The sequence below is a fragment of the Pezoporus flaviventris genome, unplaced genomic scaffold (genome assembly GCF_033815535.1).
Source record: "Pezoporus flaviventris isolate CSIRO_AGI_PZ_B2104156 unplaced genomic scaffold, CSIRO_AGI_Pfla_v1 ptg000025l, whole genome shotgun sequence".
NCBI classification, from domain to species: domain Eukaryota; kingdom Metazoa; phylum Chordata; class Aves; order Psittaciformes; family Psittacidae; genus Pezoporus; species Pezoporus flaviventris.
In genome coordinates, this window is record NW_026892573.1 from 32,358,486 (window position 1) to 32,376,468 (window position 17,983).

Below are 17,983 nucleotides of genomic sequence, written 5' to 3' on the forward strand. Positions count from 1 at the left end.
CACCTCACACTAAACCATGATACATGTATTGAAGGTTTTGGATGAAATTAAGCAATGTCCTATTGGGAATAAGGACCAGAATAAGAAACCTGGCTTTAATAACGTATATGCAGAATCCTCTCCTGGTTTGGTTATTTTCTCTCTTACCACAGCTTTATCCACTCTGTTTTGAATTCCCTGGTGACAATGAACACGATCATGGATGTGCTCAGCACTAAGCTGGAAAAATCACCTCCTATTTTCCTTTCCTACAGGGGCTGTTGTAGTTTTTAGAGTCATAGAATCACAGAGTGGTTTGGGTTGGAAAGGACCTTAAGATCATCCAGTTCCAACCCCCTGCAATGGGCACGGACACCTCACACTAAATCGTATCACCCAAGGCTCTGTCCAGCCTGGCCTTGAACACTGCCAGGGATGGAGCATTCACAACTTCCTTGGGGAATGCATTCCAGTGCCTCACCACCCTAACAGTAAAGAACTTCTTCCTTATATTTCGCAGAGAAGAGATTCAGAGCAGCCCTGCAGAGAAGGACTTGGGGGTGTTGGTTGATGAGAAAATGAACATGAGCTGGCTTCAGTGTGCGCTCACAGCCCAGAAAGCAACCGTATCCTGGGCTGCATCAAAAGGAGCGTGACCAGCAGGTCGAAGGAGGTGATCCTGCCCCTCTGCTCTGCTCTGGTGAGACCTCACCTGGAGCATTGTGTGCAGTTCTGGTGTCCTCAATATAAAAAGGACATGGAACTGTTGGAACAAGTCCAGAGGAGGCCACGAGGATGCTCAGGGGCTGGAGCACCTCCTGTATGAAGACAGGCTGAGAAAGTTGGGGCTGTTGAGCCTGGAGAAGAGAAGCTGCGTGGAGACCTCAGAGCAGCTTCCAGTGTCTGAAGGGGGCTACAAGGATGCTGGGGAGGGACTCTTCATTAGGGACTGCAGTGATAGGACAAGGGGTAATGGGTTCAAACTTAAACAGGGGAAGTTCAGGTTGGAGATAAGGAAGAAATTCTTTCCTGTGAGGGTGGTGAGGCACTGGAATGGGTTGCCCAGGGAAGCTGTGAATGCTCCATCCTTAGCAATGTTCAAGGCCAGGTTGGACAGAGCCTTGGGTGCCATGGTTTAGTGTGAGGTGTCCCTGCCCATGGCAGGGGGCTGGAACTGGATGGTCTTAAGGTCCTTTCCAACCCAAACCGTTCTACGATTCTATAATATGGGAATCCAGTGTGGTGTCACATAGTGAAGCACAGCCATTTGTGTTCTTCCTATTCTTGCAGGTTGCCAGAGAGCACAAGAGTTATTGCCAGCCTGTTTTTGCACCTCAGACATTTGCTTACAACCAGTCATCAATGTGTCATTTCCAAACAGAGCAATAGTGTGGATGTGCCATTTCAAGGCACGCTCTCAAGGTGGAGCACTGAAGTGTGGGCTGGAATTGATTGTAGTTCTAGGTACTTTTTAAGTGTAGTTGGCACCAATGACATGTGGGGTCAAACAAACCCCCGTTACCTGTACGAGCAGCTCCAGTGGGTATTTTACCTTGCTCGTGTACATATAACCGTGGTTTTGACCAGCAGAGGGTAGTGTCATTCCAAACAACTGCTGCTGCTGGGCTCCTAGAGCCGCATCGTGTTTTGCCACCCATGGATTTTCTACATCAGTGCGAGCCTCTAAATGTGTAGCTTGTAAAAATGAATGTTAAAACCTGGAATGTCTTTTAAAATTCATTTTGCATTGATCTACTTGAAACTAAGTAAGTTGGGCTCATCATTGTGTGGCTCTCATTCCAGGTTGTCCCGTCCATATACCAGATTCCCTCATTCTCCTGCCTGCTCCATACCAGGACATAATTTACCTTTTCTCTGATGCTCCCCACTTTCTTATCCCCTCATTTCAGAGTCCTTCCACATCCTTTCCCCTCATTTTCCCTTGCATGCATATCAGCGCTTGTATTTCCTTTCCTATTTGTATATTCCTACTTTCCTTCTCTGCCCAAGCCCTCATATTTCCTGCTTTTTTCCATAGCAGTTACGCAGTTAGCTGTTCTTAGCTCTGTGTACGGCTTCAGCCCCCTTCCTTCCGAAAATTCCCTGATCTACTTCCTTTTCCTATGGCAGGCTGAGTCATTCGGTGGGTACAACGTGCCAAGAATACTTGGATGGGTTTTGCAGGGGTGAAATTGGGCATTATCGTGCTGGAAGAGACTGGCAAACGCTTCCAACCACTTTAATGCTAATGAACACTTGCAGAGGAGTTGAATCTGTCTCAGGGAGTTCATGTGCTCCTGTTTTCCCTGCTGTGGTTTCCCCCCAAATTAAGCAGCTTTGCACTGACATTGAAAACTTCCCTTGAAATCATAGAATCATAAAATAGTTAGGGTTGGAAAGGACCTTAAGATCATCAAGTTCCAACCCCCCTGCCGTGGGCAGGGACACCTCACACTAAACCATGGCACCCAACGCTCTGTCCAACCTGGCCTTGAACACTGCCAGGGATGGAGCATTCACAACTTCCCTGGGCAACCCATTCCAGTGCCTCACCACCCTAACAGGAAAGAATTTCCTTCTTATATCCAATCTAAACTTCCCCTGTTTCAGTTTGAACCCATCACCCCTTGTCCTGTCACTACAGTCCCTAAGGAAGAGTCCCTCTTCAGACACTGGAAGCTGCCCTGAGGTCTCCACGCAGCTTCTCTTCTCCAGGCTCAACAGCCCCAGCTTTCTCAGCCTGTTTCCATACAGGAGGTACTGCAGCCCCTGAGCATCCTTGTGGCCTCCTCTGGACTTGTTCCAACAGTTCCATGTCGTTTTTATGTTGAGGACACCAGAACTGCACACAGTGCTCCAGGTGAGGTCTCACCAGAGCAGAGTAGAGGGATCGATTAGATACAGACACTAAAGGTACTCTTAGCGCCTCCAAACAGAAAAGCCTTGTCGAGCACAGGCCGTGGCAAGCTCGAGCACGGCTTTTCTTAGTAAGGGGCTGTGGAGGCTTAAGATGTTTTCGCTTTCTGCCTGCTCTTCACAGAGGTTGAAGGACGGTGCCAGACTTTGCTCTAGAGGGCACTCGGGAGCTCTGCTGCACCCACACCGCTGTGGGTCCTGGTGGGTGGATGATAGGAAGGAGCCAGGAATGATGGCACTGGGGGATTGCTCACTACACATGTGAGCTTTTTGGATAATAGATCTAAAAGTGCTTGATATCAGCGCAAGAAATGCCCCTGCTTGTGCAGACTATTGCTTTAAGGATCCGGGGAGGGTATTAGCGCAGATCAAAGCATGAAAAATGTCCATGTTCCTTAAATCTCTGCTGATACTAGCAAGCTAAACAGCATCAGGGATGTTCCTGAGCACTGGAGCTCAATTGTTTCTACTGATTCTCATTAATCCTTCCACGGTTTTAGCCTGGGGCAATGAGCAGCCTCCCAATATACTCCAGGGCATGGTTTGGGGGATACATCCTGCCACCCCCAGTGTGCAGATTGTGTGTTTCTAATGACTTCTCCAGGCTTTCATAGAATCAGTGTTAGACATCCTGTGCCAGTTGGCCCCAGGGGCAGAGACTGGTCCCAGACTTGTTTAATTTACCAGTGTGGGTGTAATGATAGCGATTAGGCCCAGCCTGAAAACTGGGATTTGCAAACCCTGTTGGGTTTAGGCAGCAGTAACAGGAGGGAGGTTATAGAATCACAGGATGGTTTTGGTTGGAAGGGACCTTAAAGCTTCTCTAGTTCCTTAAAGCTCATCCAGTTCCAACCCGTGGCAGGCCTATTGGAACTAGATGAGCTTTAAGGTCCCTTCCAACCCAAACCATGCTGTAATTCCATGATTCAGGTATGTTTCTAAGTAGTTCTGCAGTGCCCTTTTCTGTTTCCTCTCGAGTAGCTTGCTACTCCTGCAAGGGCACCATTGGTTTGAAATGACATTTTAACATTAAATATAAGTTTATATTTAAATAAAAGTGTAAAGTTGTCCTTAAGATCCATGCAAGGGTTTTATAGCTGCTTATAAACGTACGTTTCTTAATTAGAAAAGGTAACTTAGATCCATATTTCCAAGATTTGTAAAGGCTAAAAAGCCAGTAGAAGAGCAGGCTCAGGGGGGACCTGATCGCTCCCTACAAGTGCCTGAGAGGAGGATGGAGCCAGGAGGGGCTGGGCTCTGCTCCCAAGGAGCAAGGGATGGGACAAGAGGAAACAGCCTCAAGCTGCACCAGGGCAGGTTTAGATGGAGCTGAGGAACAATTCCTGCCCCAGAGGGTGCTCAGGCATTGGAACAGGCTGCCCAGGGCAGCGCTGCAGTCACCGTCCCTGCAAGGGTTCACACCCCATGGAGACGAGGCCTCAGTGCCATGGGGCAGTGGTGGCCTTGGCAGCGCTGGGGAATGGTTGGACTGGATGAGCTTAAAGGGCTTTTCCAACCCAGTTGGTTCTGTGATTCTAAGGCCCTGAGGGGAGCTGACTGCCTTTCAAGCATATTTAGAACAACAGTCTCCAAACCAACAAACTTGTACAGATCCAGTTTCAAGGCTAGAAAGAAGGTTAAGAGGGACTGCGTTGTCTCACATACCACTAACATCTATTTAAATATGTATGTATGTGTTGCCAGCTGAGTTAGAGCCTTGGACTCCACAGGCTTTTTAGCACCCTGCTTTTGCTTCTAGCAAAACACTTCAGCTCTGTGAAAACATCTTCAGCCTGGTTCATGCTCACTTTGGACTTTGTCCTTCACAGATGTGGGGTTTGAGTGGCCCTCACGGTGTGAGCAGGAGGGTTTGTACCAGTTGTGTTTCCTTTTGCACTTGCTGGGGTTTGTCTCAGGTGAAGCAGTTCTTGAATTCAGGTTTCATTGTAGGTAAGCTGTGGGTTGGGGTATAAATCATCTGAACCTGCTGTCAGACATGGCGTTTGCTTGACGAGCATGAAAGCATTTATCAGCAAAGGTATGTTAGCAAATGTGCCAGGAACTTCCTTGTGGGAAAGAAGGGAGTTCATTTGTTCTCCTGCTCCCAATTGTTAGTGATAATGGCTCCGTGTTGCTTGCAGCCTCGAAACACAATAGCAGTAGTTCAGAAAGCACATGGGAGCTCTGCTTTCCCTTATGAGCAGGTGATGAAAGATTTGAAGAGAAGAAAGGTTTGGATCAGAGAGCTGCAGGAGCAGCAAGCTTGACCAAAGGTGAGGGAAGAAACAGGTAAGACAGGGAATGATCACAGCTTCTAGCTGGCTCTGCTGTTGTCTGCTTCTGATGCCAAAGAGCTTGTAGAACTGTGGAAAAGGAGCATGACTCTGATTTATACCTGGTTTTAAGTTTCCATGTTCTGTACCATGACTGTGGCCTTTGTGGTTTCCTTCAGAGAGAGCATTTTGGAAGCTCATCCTTGCTGGGGTCCCTGTTGAGGTGTATTTGTTCATTGTATGCTTCTGATGCTGTGAAGCTGAAGCAGAGGGAAACTTCAGTGTTAGGCAGGAAGATCAACTTGAGTGAGTGGCTCCCTGTGGCAGAAGTTCATGTTAGTGAAGCTGGTGCTTCTAGGAAACATCTCATGCCTGTTTATCAGGACATTCCCAGGATTGCTTTGGAAGTTAAATAAGATTGGAACTTTATTAACACACCTGTGCATCCTTCATTTCACTCAAGCACATCGGTGCTTTTTTTCCATGGGGGTTTACCACATCTTTTGTTTGCTTATATTTTATGCTTTAATATATGTCTATTTTCCAGTGTCAGAAGAGGTGCTGAGTGATCTTCTATATAGCAGTCATAATTTAGCTGTGAGATATGAGGTAATCTGGTAGCACAGCATGTATGTTAGTCAAGAGAGGTGCAGTCTAATCCTTTTTGCCTGATAATCTGTGTTGGTTGTGGTTTGATGCCTGCTCTGCTTGTCTGCATCCTTCTACTTGTCAAATTCCAGTGTTAACACATGGATGTCTGGATCCTCACCGCCGGGTGTTGTGTAGTCAGATCTCAGGTGGAATCTGTAACCCCAGTAACAGTAATAACAGTGAGCTTGGAATATTACATGAATGTTAGAAGTGTGTTTCACAGCACTGGTGCAAGAGGCAGTAAAAACCGACTCATTTTACTGGGCAGTAAATGAACAGATAGTTAAATGCCTCATCTGAGACGGCAGCAAGGCTGTGGGTTATGTAGAGCAGCACCTAGGCCTCTGCATTCCAACGTTTGTACCATGATCACAAGGTCAAGGTAAAGTATGGACCTTCCCCAGATGCTCCTCTTGATAAACCTGAGGCCTGTGATAGCCCATGTATAGAGAACACACGGGCTGTGCTCTGGTGACTGGGTGTGATTTGGTTGGTTCTTCTTTCCCTTCAGCTGCTGCTGCTGGCTTATTTCTGGCCCAAAACAAGGACAGCATCTTTGCTGTGGGGACGTGTTGAGCCCAAGCTGAATCAAGTGGAGCTTTGCAAGTTTGCATCCGGGTGAGATGAGGGCACTGAGCATCGAGAGAATTCCTTTCCTCAGCAAGATGTTAGCATCATCCTTCAGGACAGATAAGAAGAGGTAACTTGAAGGAGAGCATTGAGACATCAAATCTCTGAGCCAACTTCTGTGTCAAGCTGCCACCTCTCAGTTATTGTGTTTCTACCTTTGCATGAGTTTTAGTCTGCCCAGAGGTGCCGTGTCAAAGTCTCTGAAGCCTGAACTTCTTTCTGTCACCTTTAAACAAAGCTTGGTTTGGGTCACATTCAGCCAGCACAATTGCTGTAATGCCATTAGTGTCCCAGGAGAGAAACTTTAGTTCTGAACACTCCTTTTCTCCCACCTTCTCCCATTTCTACCCTCAGGATTTCAGGACACAATTCAGTGTGTGACTGAAAGGGCTTTCCATAGGTCAGAGAAACATGGATTTAAGAACATAAACGTGGTTTATGTTCTCAGTGGGTGACGTTTCTGAACTGAACAAATGGGAGGGTTTCAGTTGAGTTGGAATATCACTGAAGTATATCATCACCAGTTCCCAGCCTGCCTGGTGGCCAAGCGACACTGAACTATGGCAGTTTAAAAGGTGATTGATAGAAAATCTTCAGTGGGAAAAGTGACAGGAGCAATCACAACTATGATGCTTAAACACACACGTTGTTCCGATTACATCTGTGTGGTTCCTGGCTTGTCAAGTGTGTGGAATGAAGCCAAAGGGCAGTAAGACAACACAAACATAACATGAAAACAAGAAATGAACGATATTGTCAGGGCTAATTTTCAGGCAAGACAGAATCTGCTGAGTAAACTTACTGGTGACATGAAATTGGAAAAATATATCAAACCAAAGGAGAACTGGAACATCATATACGAAGCGCTGCATAACATAGAATCATAGAATAAAAGACGGCTTTGGGTTGGAAAAGACCTTAAGATCATCCAGTTCCAACCCCCTGCCATGGGCAGGGACACCTCATGCTAGACTATATTATCCAAGACTCCATCCAACCTGGCTTTGAACACGGCCAGGGATGGAGCATTTAACATTTCTCTGGGCACCCTGTGCCAGTGCCTCAGCACCCTCACAGTAAAGGACTCCCTTCTGTACAACCTGAACTTCCTCTGTGTCAGTTTGAACCCATCATCCCTTGTCCTATAGCTACAGTCCCTAATGAAGGGTCCCTCTCCAGCATTCTTGTAGCCCCCTTCAAACACTGGAAGCTGCTCTGAGGTCTCCACGCAGCTTCTCTTCTCCAGGCTGAACAGCCCCAACTTTCTCAGCTTGTCTCCATACAGGAGCTGTTCCAGCCCCTGATCATCCTCGTGGCCTCCTTTGGACTTGTTCCAACAGTTCCATGTCCTTTTTACGTTGAGGACACCAAAACTGCACACAATGCGCCAGGTGAGGTCTCACAAGAGCAGAGCAGAGGGGCAGGATCACCTCCTTCGACCTGCTGGTCACGCTTCTTTTGATGCAGCCCAGGATACGGTTGAATCTTAAAACGTCTCTGGGTGCTCATGCAGAATACATGGATCAATCCAATGCTCCACAGAGAAATGACCTGTTTAATGTAAAAGGCAATGTAGACACAAGAACAAATGGAAAGATGTAAGCATAAACTGCTAAGTAGGAGAAGATTGCTAAGCAAAAACTCAAACACATTTAGTTTAAGCTTTGATTCCCATGATTCCTGTAGCAGAGGACACGAATTCATGATTCAAGGCTTTCCTGCCAGTCATGTTATCAGTTTTGTTCCTAGAATCACAGCTAAAAAATGCATGGGCTCAGTTACTGTCAGTAATACTTTGCTAAAATCTAACAACCTCCAAGCAATGGGGGAAACAAATAGAGGCTGTGTGGAAAATGGATTGAGAGCAGCTCTGAGGAGAAGGACTTGGGGTGTTGGCTGAGGAGAAGCTCCCCATGGCCCAGCTTCAGCGAGCGCTTGAGCCCAGAACACCCCTGTGTGCTGGGCTGCACCCCCAGAGCGTGAGCAGCAGCTCAGGGAGGGGATCCTGCCCCTCTGCTGTGCTCTGGGGAGACCCCCCCTGCAGCCCTGAAGGTCAGCAAAAGGAGAAGGATGCATCTTTTCTTTCATAGGTATCTCTACATTAACAAGACTGAGTCTGAGCTTTTATATTATGAGCTCGGGCTTACCTGAAACCTTGGTTCTATAGGATTCTGCATCAGTGTTCGCAGAAGTGCCCTCTCCAGACCAATCCTCCCATCTCAACATGGTAAACCACCAGTAACAAGGATAATAAATGCTTCAGATTCCGGGATACAGGCTTGACCCAAGGAACTAGAGTTGGTAATGTTAAACAGAGAATGAATCCTGCACGTTCTGATGAAATGAGAGTGTGGAGGGCAAAAAGAAAGGCAGCTAAAGGATGCAATGCATTTGAAACACATTTAAAACATAATCATTAGCTGCATGGATCCCCTTCGGTGAGGATTCAGCACGAAAGGTGAAAACTCAATTCCCCCTTTCAGAGTTTACAGTCTGAGATGAATGTAATGAACTGATGTCAAGAGTCAGCAGACTATAACTTTGCATGAGGGGCCTGTAGGGATGCTGGGGAGGGACTCTTCATCAGGGACTGTAGTGACAGGACAAGGGGTGATGGGTTCAAAATGAAACAGGGGAAGTTTAGATTGGATATAAGGCAGAAGTTCTTTACTGTGAGGGTGGTGAAGCACTGGAATGGGTTGCCCAGGGAAGTTGTGAATGCTCCATCCCTGGCAGTGTTCAAGACCAGGTTGGACAGAGCCTTGGGTGCCATGGTTTAGTGTGAGGTGTTCCTGGCTGTCCTGGGTTCAGCAGCAGCAGTCATTTTTTCTCCTTCTTGGTAACTGGTGCAGTGCTGTGTTTTGACTTCTAGTTTGAGAACAGCGTTGGTGAAGCCGATGTTGTCGGTTGTTGCTAAGTGATGTTTACCCTGACCAAGGACTCTGTGAGCCTCATGCTCTGCCAGGGAGGAGGGGAAGCCGGGAGGAAGCAGAGACAGGACACCTGACCCAAACTGACCAAAGAGCTATTCCATACCACAGCACGTCAGGCCCAGGATGTAACGGGGAGTGAGCCGGAAGGGCTGGGAGACTGCAGGGTTGGAGGAGGTATCGGTCGGAGCTTGGTCGGGCTTGGGGGGCGAGTTATCGGTTCGCTGGTGCTGAGGTGTTGTATTCTCTTCCCTTGTTATTTCCTTTATCATTATTATCATTGGTGGTAGCAGTAGTGATTTGTGTTATACCTTGGTTACTAAACTGCTCTTATCTCAACCCGTGGGAGTTGCATTCTTTTCGATTCTCCTCTCTGTCCCTCCGAGAGCAGGGGGAGGGCAAGAAAGGGGGGGGGGGAAGTGAGCAAACGAATTACCTGACTGGGTTTAAACCACGACACTGGCCATGGCAGGGGGGTTGGAACTGGATGATCTTAAGGTCCTTTCCAACCCAAACTATTCTATGATTCTATGACCTGATATCTCACCAGGGCGATCTCAGCTCATAAGACTATGGAAAAAGCATAATTTGCAATAAAAATAATTACTTTCCCTTTAACCAGTTATAATGGGGCCTCTGTTTGAGGCTATCTATGTAGTTTTGATCAACACTAATGTTTTTCAGCCAAAGGTCTGTTTTGGCCTGACTCATCCTCATTTCTCCCTGACATTTCAGTCTGAGCTGTTCAGTCATTTCCCAGTATGAAAAGAGAAGAATAGATTGGTTTTCAGTCTTAAAACATCTTAGAAGTTCTTTTTTGTCCTTTTCACTTTGGCAAGAGGATGGACAATGTGTCTGTGCCTCCAAAAACTGACCTACATTGGGCCAAGTCAGAAGCCTTTGAAGAAAGAATCTCACTTCTTGTGTTGAGGGGAGATGTGCTGAGCTTCAACAGCAGCATAAAACAGTGGGTGGGAGAGTGACAGAGCCTGCATGAGAAGGTGGTGGGAGAAAGGGGACACGATCAGGGAACTAGGACTGGCCTTACGGAGGTGTTGGATCAGCTGAGGGGGAGTAGAGACACTTAGACCTAAACAGTCTGGTATGCGTGGGGACAGAGACTTTGGACAGACAAAATGGGAATGACAGGATGTATGGGAAGTGAGAAACTGAGACTGAGCAAGAGCTGTTCCCTATAAGACTGCAGAGATCACTTCCCTCCCCTTCGAGGGTATTATAAAACCAAGAAAGGAATGCTGAAGGTTCTATAATGATGGAAAACTAGAAAGCTAGAGAATAAACTAATATTTTTTGTACTCATCTTACAGTGAATAGCGCATTGCAACATGCATGAAATAAGGAGATGAAAAGGAATTGGGCTGCTAACTGCTTTAAAGGGTGGATTAGTGCCACATCCTTGTACCTTCATCATAGTAAGATGTGGATTTCAAAAGGAGATTCAGTTTGCTTAAGACTCAGGCTACCTAAATTTGGGACACAAATGACACCATTCTCCCCTTGAGTGAGTGGTGTTCTGTGAACCAAATGAGAAGGCTGTGGAAAACCAGTGCCAACTCAGACATTAAAACCCATTATAAGGTGCATATGCAAAGAGGATTAATGAAGGTGGTGCAGCTTTGGCATTTCACAGCCTTCCAATGCTTAGATTTGCTAATTTCATTAGTGTTCTTTTAGCATCCTTCTTGTGTCTGTCATTAATGTGCTGTATTGTTTGGACAGAGGTAGAGCCTGGAAGCCCTGGGCAAGTGTTCTGAGGCTTTGCAGTCACAACACATTGTCAGAAGCTCAGACTTTTCAGTTCCTACTGACTTGGACTTCATTTGGAAACCTGAGCTGCATGAACTTTGCTTTGAGAACATGAATAGCAGGGTGCAGTCTCTGCCTTGTCTATTTAGACTGTGTGCTTTGCAGAACAAGAGATGTGTTATCTTTGTCCCGTTTCTCCTGTCCTTTGTTACCACCTTAGGACTATTCTGTGGTGATGAAGATGCTCAGGAATAATCTGTAATATAAACCCTTTTAAAATCCTAAATACTGCAGTTAATATGCTGCAGTTAACAGAGTGCTGTTAACAGACAATAGAGATTGCAATAGTGTTTTGTTGTAAATGCTTGTGGTTTTGAAGACATCCTTTCTTCTCCTTCCCGCAGAGCTCAGCGTGATTTGGACATGCAGAAGTGACCATGGAAGTTTCTGTCATCTCTGCATTTCTTACAGCATTAGGTAAGCTGCTGGGTTTTGTCACATATGAAACAGCTACAGTGGTCTTCCCAGAGAATGCCTGAGTGACCATCGCTCACCAGCTCAGGCAGGCAGGAGGCCAAGGACAGTCTGGCTGCCTTGTTCTTCATGCTGCAGTCCCCTCTGAGGGAGCTGGGAGACCAGGGCTTTCACAGGTCAGGAGCTTGTCAGAGGAGCTCATTCCATGTGGATGCCAACACTGGTTCTGCTCCAGCTGCCTTCAGGCCTCCAGGTGCAGCTCTTCAAAGTCAGCACAGTGTTTGGCAGCTCTGAGTCCCCCTGCTTCTTGAAGCTTATTTGGTGTGTTTAATACATTGCATCAAAAGGAGTGTGAGCAGCAGGTCGAGGGAGGGGGTTCTCTCCCTCTGCTGTGCTCTGGGAAGAACACCCCCCCCCCCCCCAGTTCTGATCCAGCTCTGATCCAGCACTAGAACGGCATGGAGCTGTTGGAGTGAGGCCAGAGGAGGCCATGGAGATGCTGCGAGGGCTGGAGCTGGGCTTGGTTCAGCCTGGAGAAGAGAAGGCGCCTTAAGGGGAGACCTTAGAGCAGCTCCAGTGCCTAAAGAGGCTGCAGGAAAGCTGGAGAGGGGCTTTGGACAAGGGCCTGTAGGGACAGGCCAAGGGGAATGGCTTTAACCTGCCAGAACAGGGGAGACTGAGCTGAGCTCTTAGGCAGAAGCTCTTCCCTGTGAGGGTGCTGAGGCGCTGGCACAGGGTGCCCAGAGAAGCTGTGGCTGCCCCATCCCTGTCAGTGTTCAAGGCCAGGTTGGACACAGGGGCTTGGAGCAAGCTGCTCTAGTGGAAGGGGTCCCTGCCTGTGGCAGGGGGTGGAACTGGATGAGCTTTAAGGCCCCTTCCAACCCAAACCATTCTGTGATGGTATAAACACAGCGAGGTTATGATGTCCACTGAAGTTTTAGAAAGCTTGGCTAAAAACTTTGTTAAAAGCAAAAAAAAATACAATGGTACATTACATCTTAACAGCAGGTTAAAGGGAGAATGGAGAAGTCCTCATAGAGTTTTTGAGGCCTGGGGTTGCTTGTTGAGCTGATTTATATTTTGAAGGAACTTATGTGTGGAGAGCTGTAGGGTTACACCTGGAATGATTTTGGTCTAATGCTTGCAGCAAACTTGCAAGTGACAGGAGGATTTGGCTCTGCTTGCAGGTGTGTGGATGAACCGTGGGCTCAAAACTTTCAATCCCAGTTGAAGCAACATGAAAAGTCATCTCATGTGCTCAGACAAACCTGTTTTCATCAGCTGCCTTCTTTTGATCTGCAGTAAGTACCAGCGATCACGCTTTAAATGATTACTTGGGTTATATAAAGGAGATGTTCGTGATCACATCCCCTCCCTGCCACAGGTGACACCACAGCAAACACAAGCAGTGGGCACAGGCAGCAAAGCTGTTCTCTTGCAGTCAAAGTGTAAGCCACACTTTGACATTGTGACTTCACTGCTAGAGAATGCTTGCTTGGGGTTGCATTGCAAGCAAAAAGGCAACTTACTTTGTAAGAAAACCCAAATCTCTGTGGAATAGAGGTCTCAAGTGTGCTGGTTCTTTGTTGGCCTTACTACAGAAGAACAGCAAACTGCAGCTTAGCCACTAAACCTCTCGGACCCATTACTCTAGCCTTGATGGAACTGGGGGCTTTGCAAGAGATCTGGAGAATATAGAGGCAAGTGGAGATGAGGTAAAAGGCTGAAGGGGTGAATGAAAATAGTATCAGAACAAGGGTACATGTTTATTGTGTAAAGTAACTGCTTTTTGACAAGAAAAATAGGATCTTTGGACTTGATGATCTTAAAGGTCTTTTCCAACCTAGTTAATTCTATGATTCTATCTCTTGGGACTTCAGTGAAGTAGTTGGTGTGTTGCCCCAAGGAAAACTGAGTCAAATAGGCAAAACTGAGGATTATGGCCAGAATGGTGACATAAACAAGTGAGTTCAAATTTCCCCACTTATCTGTGCTAGTGCAGGATTACATCCCATGCACCCATTAAACTGATTTTGTGCCACGTTATCTACATCAAACCAACAGGTTGGGAAGGGAAGGCTCATGGAAAACATGCAGTAAACAGCAAAGGTGGGGGGGGAACCATAGGCTGGGTGTGCCAAGCTCCACCTGGGTCAGTGATCAGCGGATGTCAGGATGTTATCACTGTGTGTTTTGAGCCCTCTGTGATTTGGATGCACTAAATAGTCTATGATGGGATGAAGTGACTGATGGCTTGACACAGACTCCTGCTAAGGTCTGTGCCAGTGAAAACTCCACTCTTATATAGTGCTTCTAAGCTTACAAGAGGTCAGTTTTCAGTATTATATGAAGTAGATCAAGACTTGGTCAACTTGTTTGGGAAGTGGTTTGGAGAGTGGAGCTAAAAGGGAAATATCTGTGTCAGCCTTGGTTTTATCCATCTGATTTGTACACCAGTATCTAGATGTGCTTGGAAAAATGCTCTGGGAAGGAGGTGGAATATCTGGGCTCCTTGTTTGTCCCAGGTGGGCTCCTGCCAGCCTTTGCAGTGGATGAAGAGCAGGACAGGTAGGATGGGAAATCAGGAGGGAAAGGGTCAGTCTGGGAAGAGAAGGAAGTTTTGGCAGCAGTTCCACACTGTTTGTTAGAGAAAACAGCAGCTCTTTGGCACTGACTGGGCAGACAGGAGGCTTGTTCAGCAGCTGGAATGTGCTAGAAGCATTCCTTACACCGTACAAAGCAGGAATTCAGCTGCATTTCTGCTCACCCTGAACACCTGCACATAATTCTGCTGCTAAAAACCCCCACAAAACTAGGAGGCTGCTGTTTGTGTGATCCTCTTAGTCATCACATTAACATCCAGGGTTTGGAGAAGAAAACAAGGAAAAGCTACAGCCACTGCAATCCGATCTGAATTGGTTTAATACCAGCATCCTGTTTGCTTCTCGTTCATGTTTCCCCACAAATCTGCTGTTCCACCTTTCATTATTATGCATGAGGACTAAAGGAAATTTAGCTGCTGAAATTCAGTTGCTTCCTGTAGGAAGGAACCACATGCAGTTCCTACGCAGGCTAACAAAAGCTTAAGAGGACTTACTAGTGAATATATATATAGCATATATATTACATATATATAAAATATATACTATATATAGTGTGGCTATAGTAGCATATACTCTGAAGCTGGTTTTTTTAACTAGTTCTAATTCTGTATGTGGACATGTATAGGGACTGTCACTGGTCTCAATGGCTCAATATCCAAGTGGAGACCAGTGACGACTGGTGTTCCTCAGGGGTTGGTATTGGGACTGGCACTGTTCAACAGTAACGTTGACAGTGGGATTGAGTTCTGTGGGTTTTCATTGTGTTGTCTCTCTTCACAAACAGAAGAAGACAGAAATCAGCCTTTCTGCTCTCACCCTGTGAACGCACTGCGTAGACACAAGGGATGCCACAAACTCTTTCTGATGCATTTCAGATTTAAAACACTAAGCAGACAAAACATGCACTGAGCCAAGGCCACAGAGTCATTATAATGCTGATAAACCCTACCTGAACCCTGTGCATTGTACAGACCAAGGCCAAGTTCCCATTCAGTGCTTTTATCAGTACCCCCAGTGGCAAGGCCATGGCTTGGCAGCATCACCAGAACACTAACTATGAGTAAGAATTTCCAACCTACATGTTTCTCTACTAGTTTGCCAAGCTGGGACTCAGACCCCCCCTACACACACACACACTTCCCCACTTCCCAGATGAAGAAAGCAGGAGTTATTTTCTGTTTATTTCCACTGGGAGCAGCACATCCTTGTGCACCAGTGGAGGAAAAGCAACCAGCATCACAAACCCATGAGTAATCTCTGTAACAAACAGGCATCATAAATATACTCAGGAAAAAGACCTAATAAGCTGCGTGGGCCTGATGCTCATCTGCTCAGTATCCTTCATAGCCATTTATGTTCTGACAGGGCATAGGATGCAAACAGTTCATCATCTCTTTTTTTAAACTTCTATTTTGTTCTGCACTACATCATAGAATCCCAGACTGGTTTGTGCTGGAAGGGACCTTAAAGCTCATCCAGTTCCAACCCCCTGCCACGGGCAGGGACACCTTCCACCAGAGCAGCTTGCTCCAAGGCCCTGTGTCCAACCTGGCCTTGAACACTGCCAGGGATGGGGCAGCCACAGCTTCTCTGGGCACCCTGTGCCAGCGCCTCAGCACCCTCACAGGGAAGAGCTTCTGCCTAAGAGCTCATCTCAGTCTCCCCTCTGGCAGGTTAAAGCCATTCCCCCTGGTCTGTCCCTACAGGCCCTTGTTCAAAGCCCCTCTCCAGCTTTCCTGCAGCCCCTTTAGGCACTGGAGCTGCTCTCAGGTCTCCCCTTCAGGAGCCTTCTCTCCTCCAGGCTAACCCAGCCCAGCTCTCTCAGCCTGGCTCCAGAGCAGAGCTGCTCCAGCCCTTGCAGCATCTTGGTCTGTTTCATCCTTATTCACAATTCTACTTTCATCTTAACTTGAGGCATTGACGGGCACACTCTGGTGAGTATTGCTGTGGCAGCTGAAGATGTGACTGCTGTCACTTGGATGTATTACTGCATCAGAGCTGTCAGAATGAACACATGCTGAGGCTTCTACCCGACAACACAGCCAGGCTGGTAGAGAGCTCATAAAGATGCATCGGAGTGAAGACACTGGATGTTGGAGAGGAGCAAAATGTAGGCACACCTTCCCTTCTGCTGACTTTGCTGGAGGGATGGGAGCTCCAGCCTGAGGTGACAGCTTACAGCTGGGGAATGGAAACATCTTGAACTGGTGCAGATGTTGCTAAGTGACAGAGCCCCATTTAGCATTCGAATTCCCCAAATTCAACTAATTTAGCATACAGGTGGTAATTTCTTACCTTAACTATAGCTGCATTTTATGTTCCTGTTTGCATTTGAGCCTGACAATAATGGGAGAAATGAATCTAAATCCCTAATATTACCTGGTTTCACCATTCTTTAGTGCATCCTGTAGCCAGATACACAATCATGTCCCTTCTTGAGCAGCCTGCTGTAGTGGAAGGTGTCCCTGCCCATGGCAGGGGATTGGAACTGGATGAGCTTTAAAGTCCCTTCCAACCCAAACCATTCCATGCTTTACATCTGTTACTTTAATTGCAGCTTGCAATGAAACAACCCATCTAACACTTGAACTGCAAGCTAGTCTCTTTTAGAAGCAACTGAAATAATTCTTTGGAAAGCCAATCAGGAAGCATTCAACTCTTCCTTGCTGCTTTACTTGTAGAGCTTGCTTCCTTCTAGCTTGCAAACATCAGCATTTAAGATCAGCCTGGCACTGTGAAAGTGCTTACTCGGCATTTCATCACCGGCCTGAGTCCTGCTGGGTTTTGTGATACTGCTCCTGTGCCAGTGTCAGATGGATTTAAGCACAGCAACCCTCACATGCTCATGCTGAAACCTGGTGGGTCCTGAAGCTGCGTGTTAAAACAAGAGCTTCCACTTGGATGCACTTTGCTTCGGGGATCGGCTGAGAAGTCAGAGCCTGATACAGATACCTTGCAACTGGATACCCATGAGAATGAGAGAGCTCAACTGAAAGAGATTAAGCAGCTCTTTGTACCTCCTCCCCTGTGAAGTACAGAGAACTGAGAGCTTCATTGTGTTCTAACGGCTCAAAGCTTAAAGGGGAAAACCAAGTCCTTCAGCAGGGTCCTCTTCAACCTGGTTTTATTACATCTGCTGTTCCCAGCAGTCGAGGCTTATGTGCACCGAATAAAGACACAGATTTCACAACAGAGCATCGTCCACCCCAGAGCTCCAGTGTTCCCACCCCCTGTGAGCAAGTAGCTTTCACAGCCTGTTTCAAACACATCAGCGCTCAGCTCCCTTTCTGTTCCTTGAAAACCATTTACTTTACAGCTCTAGGCCCTTCTGCTCCATACCCCCATTTACATCTTCCTGTCTGGGTGGGGTAAAGGCCACCAACAACAGAGGGGGAGTTTCAGTTTCATGTTTTATTGCAAGGCTGCTCTCTGCTAACACAAAGCCTTTGGGCAGAGGTTGGAATCTGATGCACAGGGTGATTCTGCTTCTTCCCTGCCTGCTGAAGTTTAGGTGTCTGGATGACTGCATTGAGTGAACTCTGTTCCACCAGGTTTCTATTTGCTGCAGCTGGGAGCATCCAGAGGCAGTTTAAAGGATTGAGCTGGTCTGAGAACAGACCTGGAGACAGGAATGCCTGAATTCAGGCAGCATAATTGCAGTAGCTTTGCTGCACGGCCTGAGGCTACTGCTTGAGCTCTTACCTCATCTTCCCCATCTGCAGTGCTGCTCACAGCATGGTTTGGTGATTAATTTCTGCTG